Source organism: Sus scrofa, chromosome 14 (assembly GCF_054392235.1).
Source record: "Sus scrofa isolate SSC_HxYL_T2T_F1_AM1 chromosome 14, Sscrofa_HxYL_maternal_Yorkshire_Landrace_v2.0, whole genome shotgun sequence".
NCBI classification, from domain to species: Eukaryota; Metazoa; Chordata; class Mammalia; order Artiodactyla; family Suidae; genus Sus; species Sus scrofa.
In genome coordinates, this window is record NC_139396.1 from 53833545 (window position 1) to 53852260 (window position 18716).

The following is an 18716-nucleotide window of genomic DNA, read 5'->3' on the forward strand; positions in this document are numbered from 1 at the left end:
GGTTTCCTCATCTGTAAACCAGAAAAAATAACAGTCCCTTATCTCATAAAGTGTTATGAGGGATTTTAAGGATAATAGCTAATACTGGTTCCTGTTGTGGCTCAGCGGGTTATGAACCCAACTAATATCCATGAGGATTCAGGTTTGATCCCTGGCTTCACTCTGTGGGTTAAGGATCCGGCATTGCCGTGAGCTGTGGTGTAGTTTGCAGACTTGGTTTGGATCCCTAATTGCTGTGGCTGTGGTTGGCAGCTGCAGCTCTGATTCTCCATCTAGCCTGGGAACTTCTATATGCCACAAGTGCAGCCCTTAAAAAATAATAATAATGATAATAATAATAGTAATAGCTAATGTTTATTGAGCACTTGCTGTGTGTTTTCCTTCTCATAAAATGCTAAGAAGTAGGAACAGTTTTACCATTCCAATTAAAATTTGTTTTTGCTGCACCCAAGGCATATGAAATTTCCCCGGGCCAGGGATGGAAACTGTATCACACCAGTGACCCAAGCCAGTGCAGTGACAACACTGAATCCTTAACCCACTGTGCCAGAGGAGAACTCCCCTATTTTACAAATTTTAAAAACAGGATTGGGAGTCCCTTTTGTGAATGAGCAGGTTAAGAACCCACTAATATCCATGAAGATGTGGGTTCAATCCCTGGCCCCTCTCTGTGGGTTAAGGATCCAGTGTTGCTGTGGCTGTAGTGTAGGCCAACAGCTGCAGCTCCAATTTGACCCCTAGCCCAGGAACTTCCATATGCCACAGGTGTGGCCCTTAAAAGCAAAATAAACATATAAAAGAAAACCAGGATGGAATGGCTTGCTGAACTCACACAATGAGCAAGTGTATTTGAATCCTGGCAGTCTGGAATCTGAGTCTATACCTTGCTGCCCCTCTGGGTGATGATATAAAGCTCTCAGAACTACACCAGCATGTGGTAAGTGTTATCTCTGTCTCCTACTCACAAGTTTTGGCTGGCAGTTGAAACATCTTTGCATAACAGAAAATGTTCAAACAACTAGGTCATTATCTGTGAAATGTGTCATTGAGGGGTAAGGAAATCAAAATTTAGGACTTTTGGGGAAACAGGGCATATGGGAAATGTTCTGGTGCTCCACACTTCTAACCCCAGGACCATGTCTTAGTGTCCTGTTGCAGGTAGGAGTGGACCGGGAGGGACCTTTGGGTGATGTGGTTACTGAGAGGACCCACTGGTGTTCTCTGGCAGGACCCGCTTCGTTGCCAAGTGGCTAAAAGCTGCACACAAACATGTCTCTGCCAAAGAGAAAATTAACTGACACATGGCTAAGTCTAAGAGTTATTGCTTTCAGGTATGTCTGGATCTAGGTGCAAAGCCATAATCATCAGGACTCAGTTTCTCCCTGTCTCTGGGTTTTGCTTTGCTCTGAGTAGATTCATCCCTGGGCAACATGGTCTCCAGAAGCTCTGAGCTTGTATCCTCCCAACTCCAAACACAAGAAATGAGTCATTTTCTTATCAGACTGTTCCAACCAGCCTAAAATTGATTCCCATTGGCCCTGTAGGTTGACTGCACATCCTTGAACCAATCATTGAGGCCGGAGAGGAAGATCAGCCAAAGGGAATGTTTTGAACCAAGATTGCATGGAAAATCAGGTGCTGCCAGGTTTTGCCATAACAAGGGTAAGTCAGGCAACCACCGTGATGGCTACCAGCCCTGGGAAACCATCTCAGCAGTGAAAGGAGCCCTGCTTGAGGAAAATGGAAATGTGGGTCTCAGCTGCTCTCTGCACACCTCCTCCACCCTCAGCTTCCTGCCTCTTCTTCTAGGAGTATTGCCAAATGCTTCCCTCTCTCCTCCTCTCATATCCTCCTCTCCTTGGCCCTGTGGCTCCTGCTGCCTCAGAGAGATGAGGTAACTTGCCCAAAGTCACACAGCCCAGAGGTACACCCAGATAGCTGTCCCCAGAGTCCTGCTCCATGGCCTGGGAATAGCCAGAGGCGCTCCGTTCCAGCACCCCCAGCCCAGCCCCGGTAGCTGAAGAGAAGTGACACAGCAGCCTGAGGCTTCGAAGATAATCCCCTTCAATCTGGGTAATTTATGGTCCTGCTAGACCTGGTAGCAGAGGACACTGCAGCCTCCTTGCCAGCAGCCTCTTCCCTCATGTTTCCTCCTGGCTTGTGACTCCTTTTTCTTCCTCCCCTCTAGCCATTTTCTGCCCCTCTCTATATCGGAAGGTTTTACTCCCCAAAGAGTACCTGCTTGCCTTGCAGCCATCTGAGCCTAGCGCCCCTGCAGGACAACCTTCCTGTGGCCCCTCTGGCTCCCCCTGAGGCCAGGGTCACAGGGCCACAGCATGTTGACTGGGATGGCTGCTGGTGGGCAGCCTGACTGACTTGCTGGTGATTAGGGGCCCATGTGTCGCATTCTCTGTGGGATCGTGCCCAGCTTCTGCCAGGCGGGGGGCAGGAGAGCACCTGCCCAGCCTCCGCAGCCCATTTTGAGGCCAAACCAGCCTGAGGGCAACAGAAGAAACAGGAAGCGCGCATCTCCCAGCTCCTTCCAAATCCTCGCTCCTTTAGCTAACACTTTTGCTTTACGTTTTTAAAACATTGAGATGAGGGGTCCCTGCTGTGGCACAACAGGATTGGCAGCGTGTCTAGAGCACCAGGAAGCAGGTTCGATCCCTGGCCCGGCACAGTGGATTAAGGATCTGGCATTGCCACAACTATAGCATAGGTCGCAACTGCGGCTCCAATCTGATTGCTGGCCCAGGAACTCCGTGTGCCATGGGGTGGCCAAAAAAGAAAACAGTAATTGAGGTGAAATTCATGTAAGTTAAAATTAACCATCTTCAAGGAGAACTCTGTGGCACTTAGTCCATTCACAATATTGTGCAACCACGAACTCTGTCTAGTTCCAGAATGTTCTCAGCACCCCAAAGGAAACCCCAGTCTCCATTCCTCCCCTCTCCCAATCCCTAGCAACCACCCATCTGCTCTCTGTCTCCATGGATTTACCTATTCTAGATGTTTCACATAAATGGAATCATATTCAAATGGAATCACAGTGTGATCTTTAGTATCTGGCTTCTTTCACTGAGCATCAGGTTTCAAGGATCATCCACACTATAGCCTGTGTCAGTACTTCATTCCTTTTTATGGCTGAGGATAGACCACCTATTGTTTGTCCCTTCATCTTTTGATGGACATTGGGTTGTTCCCACCTTTTGCCTGTTGTGAACAGTGCTGCTAGGAATGTTCGTGGATTTAAGTATCTGTCTGGGTATCTGTTTTCAATTCTTTGAGGTCAATACTTTTTTTTTTTTTTTTGTCTTTTGCTTTTTCAGGGCCACACCTGCAGCATATGGAGGTTCCCAGGCTAGGGGTCTAATAGGAGCTACAGCTGCCGTCCTACACCACAGCCACAGCAACTCTAGATCCAAGCCGCATCTGTGACCTACACCACAGCTCATGGCAACGCCAAATCCTCAACCCACTGAGCAAGGCCAGGGATTGAACCCACGACCTCATGGTTCCCAGTTGGATTCGTTTCCGCTGCACCACATCGGGAAGGCCTGGGGTCCATAATTTAGCTAAGATTTTGATGCTATTTTTAATGTAGATTGGGAAAGGGATTATTAAGCTGTTTTCAATCACCTACTCCTCAGTGTAAAGGAAGGACCAGAGACAAGTTTAGCTAATAATATCAGCATCATTGAGTGTCCTATGTTAAGGCTTTACACATAGAACTTCACTGAATCATCACAAATACCTTTGTGAGGTAGGTGCTATTTTCATCGCCATTTTGCAGATGAGGAAACTGAGGCTTAGGTTAAACCAGCATGAAGGTAACAGAACCAAGGCTCGCATCACAAGCCTGTGCTTTGGAATCACCATACACCAATGATCATGAAGTACCTACTATTTCGTTTTGTCTCAACACAATACTTTGAGTGGCTAATATGTGTCAGGTTGGAGCTGCATGCCAGGGATTCAAAGATAAGCAAAACACTAGCCTCACCCTCCAGGAGCTCAAAACCTAGAAGGTACACAAATGCATGAGTGATTGCACTGTAAGGGACCAGCCCTCTCTCCCTCAGAGGCTTGATATAGAGGAAGCCAAAGAAGGCCAGAGGAGGTAACACTGTAAAGTACCAGAGTAGACTTCAGGCAGAGGTCACATTTCAGGTGGTTTTGAAGGATGTATAGGAGTTTGCCAAGCAGAGGAAAGAGAATGTTAGGCAGTGAAAATGGCTTGAGCAAAGATTTGGAAACCTGAAGCAGGAGACAAAGAAGTCTGGTATGGCCAGAGTAGGGTGTTGATGGGTAGTGTCAAGAAATGAGGTCACTGGGGAGTTCCCGTCGTGGTGCAGCGGAAACAAATCGGACTAGGAACCATGAGGTTGTGGGTTCCATCCCTGGCCTCATTCAGTGGGTTAAGGATCCAGTGTTGCCGTGAGCTGTGGTGTAGGTCACAGATGTGGCTCAGATCTGGCGTTGCTGTGGCTCTGGTGTAGGCTGGCAGCTACAGCTCCGATTGGACCCCTAGCCTGGGAACCTCCATATGCCACAGATGCAGCCCTAAAAAGACAAAAGAAAAAAAAAAAGGAGAGAAATGAGGTCATTGGAAGTGGGACCGTGAAGGGGCTTGGAATATCAGGCTGAGATGCTGAAATTTTATTCCAAAGATAGCAGGAACCATGGAGAATTTAGAGCAGGGGACAAACATGGCATAATCAGGAAAATTAAAATAATAACAACAATAATAGCATCTATTGAGCAATTACTGTGTGGCAGGAACTTCTACATGAATTATTTTACTTAAATTTCAATACAATTCTGTAAGGTAGGTTCATTCTTTATCCTCATTTTACAGATGAAAAAATTGAGGCTCAGAGACACCAAGTCACTTGCCCAGGGTGACTCAGCACTAAAGGAAAAAGCCAGGGATTGAACCATGCCCCAAATCCGCATACTAGACCTTGGTGGCCATTCGACAATGGATTGGAGGCTTCACATCTGGAGCCTTGGAGCCTTCCAGGAAGGCCTGAAAGAAGGGGAAGGCTAGGAGTTCCGAGGCTGTCCCGCAAGCCAGTCCCCAACCCACCACCATCCAAGGCCACCAGAGGGCGCCAGAGCCCTGTGCAAACTGGCTGTCGCCCTGGTGCAGCAGCCTGGGATTCCCGCCAAGCTTGCGCCGGGGAAGCTCCCGCGCCCCACGCTGATCCCTGGGCAGGGGTGGGGATCACTGGAGTAACTAGGTTGTACGTCCTCTGCGGAGTCATTAGGACCTTTAATTACCGGGATTGGAAGTGAATAATTATCTGCGGGGCCTCAGGCCACTGAGTCACTTCCCCTCAGAAACCAGATTCCCCAGGCGGAAGAGGGGGTGGCTCGCAGCTCCCTGCGCTGGGGGCCCTTGGGGTGGGCTTGGGGTGCGCGGCCGGCGCTGATGGTTTTGATCAAGGTCAGAATTCTGGAGCCTGAGGTAAATCAGTGCTGGGCCACTTACCGGCTAAGGCACCTCACCTCTCTGTGCCTCAGTTTCCTCCTCTGTCAGGGGTAGGGAAACAACATTCTCTCCACACAGTTGGGTGCGAAGATTAAATCCTTAACCCATGGAGAGCCCTCAAAATAGTACCGTTATGCATAATGCTCGCATAACGGTATATTCCCTATTACTATCACCGTCATTCTTTTTTTTTTTTTTTTGTCTTCTTTAGGGTGGCACCCGTGGCATATGGAGGTTCCCAGGCTAGGGGTCTAATCGGAGCTGTTGCTGCAACCTACACCACAGCTCAGGGCAACTCTGGATCCTTAACCCACTGAGCGAGGCCAGGGATCGAACCGGCCACCTCATGGTTCCCAATGGGATTCATTAACCACTGAGCCACGACGGGAACTCCTCACCATCATTCTTAGTTGGGTATAGTAGGTAGATAATAAGCAGGGGTTCTGCCATCAGACCTGAGTCCAGTCAAGCTGCTTCCATCACTTGCCAGTTGTGACTTTTTTTTTTTTTAACTGCTTTGTGCCTTAGATCTGTCATCTGAAAAATAGGGAAATTCATAGCAAACTACTCACAGTGAGGAGGGGGGTGGGAGGTTATAATATTGCCTGTGATGGTCTCAGCTTGACACACACTTCTGGAAATGGAATCCAGATTATAAAAACTGCTCATCCTTTTGTTTTTGTTTTCATTTTTTGTTTTTTTTATGGCAGCACCCAGGGCATATGGAAGTTCCCAGCCAGGGGTGGAATCAGAGCTACAGCTGCTGGCCTACGCCACAGCCACAGCAACACCATATCTGAGCCATGTTTGCAACCTACACCACAGCTCACAGCAAGGCCAGATCCTTCACCCACTGAGCAAGGCCAAGAATCGAACCTGCATCCTGATGGATACTAGTCAGGTTCGTTACCCCTGAGCCACAACAGAAACTCCCTGCTCATCCCTTTTTAGGCAAAGATTTGGGGCAGTTATAGAGTGGAAGGCCCTGGAAGGACAGAAAAGGGAACCAAATCTTCGGGAAGGAAGCAGGGGACATAGATGGCATCAGGCGCCTGGGCTCAGCAGATTAGACCCCAGCCCAGGAATCCAGCCCTGAGAGTTCTGACAGTCCTGGAGGAAAGAGGAAGGGCCCAATTACATAACTTTTTTCTGGCCAAGGATGCCCTTTCCTGGACCTCCCAGCCTCAGCTGGATCCTTATGGGCGGGGAACATGGTGGTTGGACACCCCTAGAACTGTCTTGAGCTCTTTATTCATTTACTATTGCTATGTAATAAATTCCTCCCTGACTTAGTGGCTTGAAATAGTTAACATTTATTATTTCGTATGATTTCAGGAATTTAGGAGCAATTTAGCTGGGTGTTTCTGGGTCAGGATCTTTCGTGAGGTTGAAGTCAAAACATAGGCTTGAGCTGTCTTCATCTGAAGGCTTGACTGGGGCTGGAGAAGCCACTTCCAAGATGGCACACTCACATGGCTCTGGCCAGGGAGGGTCTCCATGTTTGCTGGCTGTGGCGGGAGGCCTCAGTTCCTCATCACGTGGGCCTCCCAATAAAGCTGCTTGAGTGTCCTCATGAGGTGCTGGAAGCAAAAGAAGCAGGGCCAGAGATAGAGTATGACAGCAGTGGGGAGAGAGCTGTTCTAGGTTTGGTGGTCAGGGACCTCCAGGGAGGGCATGAAATGACAAACAGAAACATCTGGAGGAAGGGCATTCTGGGCAGAGGAAATAGCCAGTACAAAGGCTCCAAAGTGGGAACACAAAGGTAAATTTGAGGAACAATGAGGAGAGGAGCCCCACATGCTCCAGTTATTCCTTGATAACAATCCGACACAGAGCATTCACTAGGTGCCCACCAGGGACTAAATGTCCTACACAATTTCACTTTCCTTTACCCACCATTATGCCTATTTTACAGACTGGGGCCACTGAGGCTCGGAGAATGGGAGTTTCTTGCTGGAGGTAACACAGCAGTGCTGGGATGAAAACCCAGGCCTGGAAGACTCCAGCATTAGCTGTCTTAGTCCATTTGGAAGGGAGGTAAACATTCAGTCCATTACATTCTACTTCTGTTTCCCCTAAATGCATGTCCTTCACGCATGCAAAATGCATTCACTCCATCCTAAGAACCCCCAATGTCTTCTCTGCTTTCCTTCTGTGGCAAATTCCTTTCTAGCTGTGAAATCAAACATGTTGCGTGGGGAGTTCTCTTGTGTTTCAGCAGGTTAAGGATCTGGCACTGTCACTGCAGTGGTTAGGGCCACAGTTCGATCCTGCTCCAGGGAACTTCCACATGCCTTAGGCGTGGTCAAAAACAAACAAACCAAAAAAAAAAAAAAAGTTATGAGTTTTCAAAATACAGTGGTGAGACAGCAGAGGACAGATATTCCCATGCCAAAAGGGAGAAATAGCAAAGAAGAAAAGCCCTCAGCAAGTCCAAAACTTTAAGCCTCCAGAATAATCCTCTTTGGCTAGATGCTTGCCTTCCAGGCATCCTGGGGCTGCGGCCCCGCCTTCCAGACCCCCTAGTGTTGGGGTGGGGGGTTGGGGGTCCTTCTTTCTGGACACACCAAGGAAGTTTTCTTGCCCCGGAAGCTTTGCTGGGCAGGAGTTGGGCCCCAAGATCCTGCGCTGCTCTCAGGGCTTTGCTGGTCGCTCCTGGTCTGGAATCTCACACAAGTGGTTCTCCCCGCCTTGAGTCACCACGGCGGCCCCGCTCCCCACGGCTCTGGGGGCAATGTCCGGGTGGGGGCTCTCTGTGGTGCACCGGAGGTGGCCTCCTGGCTGGGCTTTGCTCCCGCAGCCCCTCCTACGGCTAGGTGGAGGCAGCCACGCCCCCCAAGCTTTGGCTCTGGGGGCCTGCGGAGCCACTCTTGGGTTCGCAGCGGCGGCCCCTCTTTGAAGTCCTCCTCCCACCCAGACCCTTGCACTCTGGGCCTGTGAAGAGATGGCAGCCCTGAAGATCTCCAAAATTCTGCAAGGTCATTTTTCCCCTGTCTTGGACAGGCCTCTTCTGCAGCGTCGCTCTTTCCTTTCTGGACCCAGCAGAATCCTTTGTATTGATCCGTACCGCAGTGTAGGCTTTTTTTTTTAAGCAGCACCACCAAACTCTTCCAGCCTCTACTAATCACCCGGTTTCAAAGCTACTTGCACATTTTTAGGAATTTGTTACAGCAGAACCCCCACTTCTTCATACCAATTTTGTTAGTGTTTGTGTTGCCCTAACAAAATACCGTAAACTAGGAGCTCCCCGTCATGGTGCAGTGGAAATGAATCTGACTAGGAACCATGAGGTTGCAGGTTCCATCCCTGGCCTTGCTCAGTGGGTGTTGTCATGAGCTGTGGTGTAGGTCGAAGATGCGGCTCGGCTCTGGTGTTGCTGTGGCTGTGGTGTAGGTCGGCGGCTGCAGTTCCGATTAGACCCCTAGCCTGGGAACAGCCATATGCTTTGGGTGTGGCCCTAAAAAGACAAAAGAAAAAAAAAAAATACTGTAAACTAGGTGGCCAATCAATTACAGGTGCTTATTTCTCAAGGTTCTGGAGTCTGGAAAGCTCAAGATTCAGTGACTGGTAAGAGTCCAGTTTCTGGTTCAGAGATGGTGCCTTGTAGCTGTAACCTCACACAGCAGAAGCAGGGCACTCTCTTTGTAAGGGCACTAATCCCATTCAGGAGGACTCTGCTCTCATGATCTAATCACCTCCCAACACCATCACTTGAGGTGTTAGGATATCTTTTGGTTTAGTTTTTTGCACCTGTGGCATGGGGAAGTTCCCAGGCCAGGGACTGAATTTGTGCAACAGCAGCAACCCAAGCCTCAGCAGGGAAAATGCCATATCCTTAACCTACTGAGCCATAAGAGAACCCCAGGATTTCAAGATGAATTTGGGGGGATATAAACATTCAGACAATTGCACCAGCCATTACCCAGCTAGGGAGCAGACTAGTCATGCAGGCCTCTTCCACACCTGTGACCCAGACCTTGTGGTATGGAGGGGACAGGTCTGCAGAAGCATAGTTTTAAATTTTTTTTAAATAATTTTTTATTTTTTTGTTTTTTGCTTTTTAGGGCTGCACCTGGGACATATGGAAATTCCCAGGCTAGGGTTCAAACCAGAGGCTGCAGCTGCTGGCCTACACCACAGCCACAGCAACGCTGGAATTAAGCAGCGTCTGTGACCTACACTATAGCTCACGGCAACGCCGGATCCTTAACCCACTAAGCGAGGCCGGGGGTCCAACCTGCATTCTCATGGATGCTAGTCTTGTTCATTACTGCTGAGCCACAACGGGAAAACCCAGAAAAACATTTCATAGATGTGGACACCACACAAAGACCTCACTTACCGACTGGGTGACCTTGGGCAACAGTCTTGACTCTTAAGCTTCGGTGTCCTCATGTGTAAAATGGATGTGAGGGTCTATCACCCACAGGGCCTATGGGGCCACCAACATTTTTTTTTTCCCTTAGGCCACACCCACAGCAATATGGAGGTTCCCAGGCTAAGGGTCTAATCGGAGTTATTGCTGCCAGCCTACGCCCCAGCCACAGCAACATGGGATCTAAGCTGCGTCTGTGACCTACACCACAGTCCACAGCAGTGTCAGATCCTTAACCCACTGAGCAAGGCCAGGAATCAAACCGCAACCCCATGGTTACTAGTTGGATTTGTTTATGTTGCACCACAATGGGAATTCCTGGGGCCACCAATCTTTTTTTTTTTTTTTTGCTTTTTTTTTGGGCCGCACCTGTGGCGTATGGAGATTTCCAGGCTAGGGGTTGAATCAGAGCTGTAACTGCCAGCCTACACCACAGCCACAACAACACCAGACCCTTAACCCACTAAGTGAAGCCAGGGATCAAACCTGCATCCTCATGGATGCTAGTCAGATTTGTTAACCGCTGAGCACAATGGGAACTCCACCAATCTTCACAACCCTTGAGGGACATACAACTCACATCCTATTATAGATTATAATCAACACTCTGTTAATCACATTGCTGTCCAACCCCCACAAGCTCTTTTTCTGGCTGTGCCTGTGGCATATAGAAATTCCCAGGCCAGGTATTGTGACAACACCACATCCTTAACCCACTGAGCCACTCCCAAGCTTTTAGTACATCGAATTCTCCCCCCATGATCCAATGAGGTCAGCCCTGTAATTAAAAAAAAAAAAAAAAAGGAGTTCCCATCGTGGCGCAGTGGTTAACGAATCCGACTAGGAACCATGAGGTTGTGGGTTCGATCCCTGGCCTTGCTCAGTGGGTTGAGGGTCAGGCGTTGCCATGAGCTGTGGTATAGGTTGCAGACTCAGCTCAGATCCCGAGCTGCTATGGCTCTCGCGTAGTTCGGTGGCTATGGCTCCGACTAGACCCCTAGCCTGGGAATCTCCATATGCTGCGGAAGCAGCCCTAGAAAAGACAAAAAAAAAAAAAAAATATTTTTTAGGACCGCACCTATGGCATATGGAAGTTTCCAGGCTAGGGGTTGAATTGGAGCTGCAGCCTCAGGCCTATACCATAACCACAGTAACACCAGATCCAAGCCACATCTGTAAACTCTGCTGCCGCAGCTTGCAACACCAGATCCTTAATCCACTGAGCGAGGCCAGGGATTGAACCCTCAATCTCATGGGCACTATACAGGTTCTTAACCTGCTAAGCCACAAGAGGAACTCCCTAATCTTAGGTCATTAGCTATTGTAATTATAGTATGATTATATCTATTAATCCTATTATTTTTATATTTATCATTAAAATATAGATAATGTGCTGTTATTGTTAATCTTGAACTAACGTGATTGTGTAGTATATTATTAATCTTGTTACTATTCTATTGCTATTTTCTATCATTATGAATCCTGCCACTATCATTATTATAAACTACTATTAATCCTAGACCTCTTATTATTATTTTTATTATTACTACTAATATTTTATATTTACTATTAATTCTGTAATAGTGAGTAGTAACTATTTTATGATTAATTAGACCTAATGACTATTGTTACATTATTATATTTAATGTTATCAATCCTTTTGTTATTAACCTTGTACTGGTTAATCTTTGTTATTGTTATTAATACCAGTTGTTAATATCACTATTAATGGCCCTAATAAATATTTATTAATGGTTATTAACTACTGTTTCGTTACTGTTACTAATTCTGAGCGTCTCCGGCCCCCGGAACTTGGCAAGCAGTGGGTGCGCTCCGGTTCAGCGGTTTTTCACCCTCGGAAGGAAGGGCGGTCTGCTGCGCCAAGACCGCCTGGCTTGTTTTCGGGGAATTCGAATAAACCTCTTTCCCCCTTTGGGCCCCAGTGACCTGTGAAGTGGGAGGAGCCAAGGGCGGCCAGCCTACCGCGGAGACGAAATCGCTGCTCAGAGCCCTGATGCTCTCAAATCTAGGGCAAGGCGGTGGAGGGGTATTCGCTGTAAACCCTTTGCCTTTCTAAGGAAAAACAAAAGCAGAGCGAGAAGTCTCCGATCGCGGAGAGCACTGAAACAAGAAACTGGACTGCGGAGGGGACGCGTGGCAAGAAGAAATTAAGCGAGAAAGGAAAGCACTTCGGGCCTCAGAGAAATCTGGAGCGAGAAAGGCTTGCACTGTGATTAAAAAGGGGAAGAACCACAAGTCTCCATTTAAGTCAGCAGAGCTGCTGTCTGGGCAGTGAGAGGGAAAGTGCTTGTGGCTGGCAGATTTCAGCAACCATTTGACAACTGCTGTGTACCTGGCTGCTCTGTTGGTGCCACCTGGCAGCTGTGGGACTGCAGGCAAGTAATTACTCTCTGTGGGCCTCAGTCTCCCCACGAGTAAGAAAGAGAGAATAACTTAGGGTGATCGGGTTAGGCTTCCCTGATAACCTACACCCCTGTCCAGCACCCTCAGCTGATGTATGAACATCCTTGGGGGTTCCCAGCTGCAGACTCTGCAGCTTGAACCCAAAGCTCAACAGGTCCTTCTCTGCAAAACCCTCCATGGCTCTCTATTGCTCCCAAGATAATTCCTACACTTGCCACCAGGACCTTCAAGTCTTCATATGATGGGCCTGCCTTCATCTCTTCCCATCTATTAGCCTAGGTATCACCACCGCTTTCTTGACTTGCCTTGAATGCAGCAAGTTTATTCCCACCTCAGGACCGTTGCACTTGCTATTCCTTATTATACCTGGATCCTTCTTGCTGTGGGGTAGATGGGAGGGGTGATCTCATCTCAAATATTAGATCCTCAGAGAGGCCCTCTGAGCCTCCAGTCTAAGCTTGAGAAGCACTCTCCGTCTTGTAACTGTTTTGTCATCTTCATAATACAGTATCCCATTAATTAATTAATGTTCAGTGTCCCCTCACCAGAATGTCAGCTGAGGACAAGGGATGCCCCCAAGTGTGGGGATATTTGTCTTGTCTTGTTCACTGCTGTGTCCCCAGCACCTAGAACAATGCCTGACACACAGTAGGTATTGAATACATATTTGTGGAAAGCACGTGATTGTGGCCAGTTTCTTCAAGGTTATTGAACTCCAAGGAACCTACAGCAGACGGGCCCCCTTCCGCTATCTGGGTGAAATCTGGAAATCCCCACCTTCTGGGGGAATCCCTTCCTGTAGCTCCAATGGCAGGACTCAGGCCTGATTGTTTAACAAACACTCAAGCAGCAGTGTTTTCCCTTGGGCAGAGCCCTTTGCTAACCGCTCTTTAATGCATTAACTCATTTAATCCTCACAACCCTGTGAAAAGGTGTTATTTCCATTTCACAGATGCGGAAATGGAGGTATGGAGAAGTCAAGTCATTTGCCCAAGGCCAGAAAGAGGGGGAGGCAGTGGAATGGAAGAGTATGCTGTCTGGAAAGGGGTGATGTGGCCCCCCGCAAGCTGGGGGTGTGAGCAACTTGTTTCCTGTTGTGGGAGGGAGAGAAGAGCAGACATTCCTCTCTCTCCTCCCTCTCATGAGCTGGGGGAAGGGCTGGCTGTGTGTATGCTCCACCTCAGGCTAATTGGGGACCCCACTGTGAACCTCACCCCACATAAGGCTCATAGATAAAATGAAAGTAGCCCGGAGGAGACCAGAGGAGGAGGCCCAGAGGGCATGGGAGCAAGCGGTCTAGGAGGGCTTCCTGGTGAATGATGCGCTCCTGGAGTTAGGGGACAGATGAGGGCATAGAGGCCAGTCTATAGAGGCAAGGGCTGAGACAAGAGAAAAGCTGAGGGTGGGGACAGAACCCAACTGGGGGCGCTATGGGGGTCGGCTCAGTAGAGTCAATAGTCTGGGCCGGGCGGGGTTGGGATCCTTCCCCGGGTGATGATGAAAGCTGCGGTCGCTATTGCACTGACCGGCCCGGCGCTTGCAGATAAGGCCCTGCAGGAGGGAGTCGGCAGGGTCGCGCCCCCCGTAAGTCTGGCGCTTCGGCCCGGCCCCGCCCTTAGACTCCGCCTTTCCTTCATCTGGCCCCGCCCCCGCAGAGCGGAGGCACCCGGTGGTCGCTGGAGCTAGGTGGGTGGGCCCAAGGTTGTCCCGCCTCTCCTGCCTTTCGTTCCCTTCTTTAGGCTGCGCGATGCAAAATCGGGTGGGCGAGCTATGGGCGTGACAAAGGCCACGCCCTCTCTCCGGATTCGCGTTTGAGACCCCAGGACCTGGTCAACCGCGGAGCAGGGATGATGGGCGGGGTAAGAGCAGGCCCCGCCCCCCGGGGGCCTGCTCCCCTCTAGCGGTCCGGCTCGCGGGCAGACTGGGGCGGGGCCTCGTGTGGCCCGGCCCTGCCATGGCCCCGCCCCTGCCGTGGCCGCCCTCCCCCGCCGGGCTCTGCTCTCACAGCCGGTTCCTCTTTACATAACGGCGCGGGGCGGCATGGGCTCGGGCCACTGCCTCCGCCCGGCCGCCCGCCCGGACTGTCGCGGCTCGCCGTGGCGACGGCGGCGGCAGCAAAGTTTCCCCGGTGGCGGCCGGGAGGCGCATCCTCCCGCAACTGTCAAGCGCTGGCGGCGGAAATGATGAGGCGCTGGCCATTTTCCGAGCCTGGGTTTCCTGCCTGAGCCCCGCTCGAGCGAGCCGCGAGCCAGGAGCCGGCGCGCGGGAGAGAAGGCGCCCGGGGCTGGGGCCCGCCTGCCCCCTCGGGATTTCGGGGGCCCAGGGGCGCGCGACGCCATGGGCCGGCCGGGCCCGGACCCCCTCTCTCTCAGGTAAGCCTGTCTTTCCCAGCGCTGCCTTCCTCTGGGTCTGGGAGAGCTTTAATGGGGGGAAGAGGAGGGCCCGGGTCCCGTTCTACACAGTGTCTGCGCACTCCCACAGCAACCTAAATATTGTCCTGCAGCTAACTCAGATGAGAGTGTTCTGAGGTGACCGATTCCCAGCTCCTGCGACACCCTCCCAGCCGACACCCCACCCACACACGTGCTGGGGATGTATGGGGGTATAAGTGAAGGTCGTGCGGGAGGCGCTGCCAGAGGATATGGCTAACAGTCCCAGTCCACCTCTTAAGGTAGCTCAGCCAGTCAACTGTGCCTGGTGAGGAGGGGTCAGGGGTCACCTGCTTGGTACCTTGAAAGCGAAAGTAGTAAACCTGAACTCTTGAGAAGGGAAGAGTCATTCGGGAGTTAGACTCAGGCCCCTCCCCACTCTCCCTGGCCAGGCCCATGTGGCTAAGAGGGTAGCCCTCCCCTCCCATTCCAGGACTTGCTCTCCCCATTCCCTGCATCCGGGAGGTAGAATGGCCCATGTAACCCTATGCTGCTGCATTTGAGGGTTCAAAAGGGTTAGGGCTCTCAGAGCTCAGGTCTCTGGGTTGGTACCCTCCCACCCTGGACCTGGGGCTCCAGGGGAATCCTCCCACCAAAAACAATGGGACACAGGTCATTGGCCTTATAGGTCAGCAGGGCTGGGAGGGTATTTCAGAGGCCCCTAATAATGCCTGGTGCAGAAATCCTCCCCCTTCCCTCATTCTGTTCCTGGGACTTTTGGGGCAAAAGGGACTGCATTTGAGGAACTGGGGAGGGGGCCCTGCCTGCCAGTCCACTTTTTTTCTTTAGTTTCCTCATTCTCCTGTTTCTCTTCCCTATTCCTGGGCCACAATGATGTAGGTGAGGAGGTCATTGCCTGCAGCTGGGGGCCTCCAGGGAGGGGAATGGCCAGGCCAAACTGAGTGGGAGGAAGTGAAATTGGGCTGCAGGCAGGGGTTTTGGAACAGAGGGCCTGGCAAAGCCATTTCTGAAGGGCCTGGGTCCAGCTTTGGGAGCTGGAGGGGCAGAGATCTGACTGCCACCCCCTCACCTGGGAGATGAGCATCCCCTGACACCTACCAGCTGCCAGGCTCAGCTGGGACAGTCAGCCCATCCTGGGTCCCCATTTACAGTCCATCTCCCGGGCCCCTGCCAGGGCGGTGAACGCATGGGTCTTTAGGGCTGTGGGTGCGAGTTGTGTCTGGATTTCCCATCACCGACCTGGCTGCCAGAATGGAAACAGCTCTGGAGGCTCACTTGGGCCAGTGGGGGCCGGAGACCCAGCCCTAGTTGGGGGAGAGCAGGCTGAGGCCGCCTGGTCAGGCTGGGGTCAGCAGATGAGAGGCCAGGGCCCACTGGGGAAGTTGGAAGGGTTTTTAATGTAGTTTTTTTCGGAGCCTTTTCCCACCACCCCCCCTCTGGGAGGGAAAATCCTTCTGAGCCAAAGGGTGAAATTCCTAGAACTTGTGTGGGTCCCTGTGGGCCACAGAGGCAGCCGGCTGGGAAGGGGTTGGACTAAAGTATCGGTTGCTGGCGTCTGAGGACCTTCAGGGGCTGAGCAGCGGCAGAGGTGGGTCCTGGAAGATTAGGTTCAGTTTCCCCACCGCCTTTTTCTAGCTGAGGGCACAGGCAAGTGACACGGTGAACCTCAGTTTCCCCCTATGTGAAATGGGGTAATAAGTTTGTGGCAGGAATGTAATGTGCCTGGCATTGAAAGGGATCAAGTACAGGTGGCAGTGCTGGTGGTGGATTTCATCCCTACCATCGTTAGTGCTATTGTTACCGGCTGAGGAGCCTTGGTTCCTCAGCATCCCTTGATAATTCATCAGCCTCCCTTGAGTGCCTCCCGCAGGTGCAGCTCTGGGTTTTCCTGAGTCTTGGAGAGAATTCTGGAGGCTATAGCTATGAGGCCTTGCTTAACCATCACAGCCTTGCTTTCTTCATCTGTCAAATGGGTGTGGTAATAGGACCTACTTCTTAGGGTCATTGGGACCATACATTAGTAACTCCACAAACTGTTTAGAATGACTTGGTCAGAAGAAGGAATGGTCATAAGGGTGAGATTGTTATTATCTTTGTTGTGGATATTAGCTCTGCTTGTTTTTCTTAGGGATTCCCCTCCCCCCAACCCCCATTCTTCTGAACCCTGGGCTCATCTTTCTCCAACAAACAGACCTTTCTGGTACAAATCTAGATCCTGTAGAACAGCTCCTAATGTGGTGGCAGCCTAAGCCCAAGTGCTGGGTAGCCCTGCAGCTGTTCAGCCTACAGGAGTTCCTGCATGTCCTGTCTGGTTGTGCCACCCCAGGTGGAGCCTCCCTGAGGGCAGAGGGGCTAGAGGCACTTGGAAGGACCTTCCAGCTACCAGTCCCAGTGTGACCCACTCTGTGTTGGGGAGACAGGGCACATAGAGCACTCAGTGATGGCTGCGGCACTCAATTAGGAATAGTGTCGTTGTTGTTATTATTATTAAAATGAGAAGCCTTTCCTGTTCAGTTCACACTTAGCATAGGCTTTGGAGCCAAATCTGAGCTTTGCTGGCTTCTAGATGTGAGGCCCTGGGCAAGTTACCTAACCTCTCTGTGTCATACCTGCCCAATAGGGGCCAAGAATCCCAGCTTCTCCAGCATATATGAGCCTGTATGTGAGTTCATATGTGAAGTGTATGAGCCTGGCTCAGAGTAGGGGCTTGAACTGTTGGGTATAATTGCTATGGCTGAGTGACCTTGGGCTTGTCCCTTACCCTCTCTGAGCTCCTGGTCTCCTCATTTATGAATGAGAGTACTAATAAGGTTGTTTGGAGAAGAGGCATGCACAATGCCTGGCATGCAGTCAGCGCTCAATAAGAGCAATTGCCATTGATTCCCAAGAGGAGGCTGGCACTTAATTGCCAGGTTTCCTGGGAAAACAGTCCCTGGGGGCCCCCCGGGTGTTCAGCATCTTTGGCTGGGCGGAGCAGGAAGCTGCTTCCATCTGGCAGACGAGAGAAGCCTGCCTTGGAGAGTCCAGAGGTGTAATACAAGTTGCTTGTTCCCAGCCAGACCCTGTTCCCAGCTACCCGCCCTCCCTGAGGAAACTGAGGCGGGCAGGCTGCCCAGGGGAAGTGACTCAGCTGGGGTCACTCGCTGAGTCAGGCCTAATTGGACCCAGGAGCCCTGTGCCCCAGCTCCCTGGCTTCCTGGGGCCTGAGGTCCCCTGGGGACCAGGCAGGTCCAAAGCACAGCTGAACACCCATTTACTGGGCCTCAAAGCGGGGGTGACCAGCATTCTTCAATGGGGGTTCCAGGGTCCCAGTACCCATCACTGGGCTTCTCAGCCAGGCATCTTTCCTCCAGGCAGGGGCAAGGGGCGCTTCCCCAGGAGAGCGAGTCCTTCTGGCTGTTCCTCACCCTGCCCCGCCCCGCCCGGAAACCCAGCAGCTGAGCAGATGGCTGGAAGATTTTTCCTCCCACGCCACCCTGTCAGGGGTCGGCGAGGGGGGCCGGGCTGCAGGCTTCCTCGTGAACCAGGCCCAGAGCCCCTGGGGGCCTGCCCGGATGTGGGCCCCCACCCCGGCTGGACGGGGTGAGCCCGCCACTGCCCTGAGTGTCCCCAGGGAGGCCTGGGAGGGAGGAAGTCCGTGCCCTGCTCACCGGGAGCTGACTCACAAGGCGCCCGATGCAGGAGGGGGACCCTGGCCTTGAGGGCTTGGGGGATTGGAATTATGATTAGGGGAGGTGAATACAGAAGAGGGATTTTGGCACAGAATCTGTCCTTTGAGAGCCGGCACTCTGGTGTCATCTCATAGGAGGAGAAGCCCAGAGAGGGTGAGAATGTAAGGAGAGGCACACAGGAGGGACAGAGGTCGCCTGTCCTGAAATCCTGAGAAGCCACCGTCTGTGGATGGGGTGGGGCGGGATGTGCAGAGCTGGCTGAGAGGCTTTCCCTCTCATCCCCTCAGCCCAGGGGCAGTTAAAGGAAGGTGTCACAGGGATGGAGGTGGCTTAGAGAGTTCTGCCTATTCTTGGAGTGGCGG

At 51.4% G+C, this 18716-nt stretch overlaps 1 protein-coding gene across 4 annotated transcripts in view; it reads left to right on the plus strand.

Annotated features, from left to right (window-relative positions):
• Nucleotides 1–14313: 14313 nt before the first annotated feature.
• SH2B3 (SH2B adaptor protein 3) overlaps nucleotides 14314–18716 on the plus strand; it is a 41317-nt gene continuing 36914 nt past the window's right edge. For all 4 annotated transcript variants that reach the window (XM_005670660.4, XM_001929523.6, XM_084996233.1 and 1 more), the window contains exon 1: nucleotides 14314–14665. The gene's annotated coding sequence lies outside the window, so the exon portion shown is untranslated. The remainder of the gene's footprint in view (nucleotides 14666–18716) is intronic.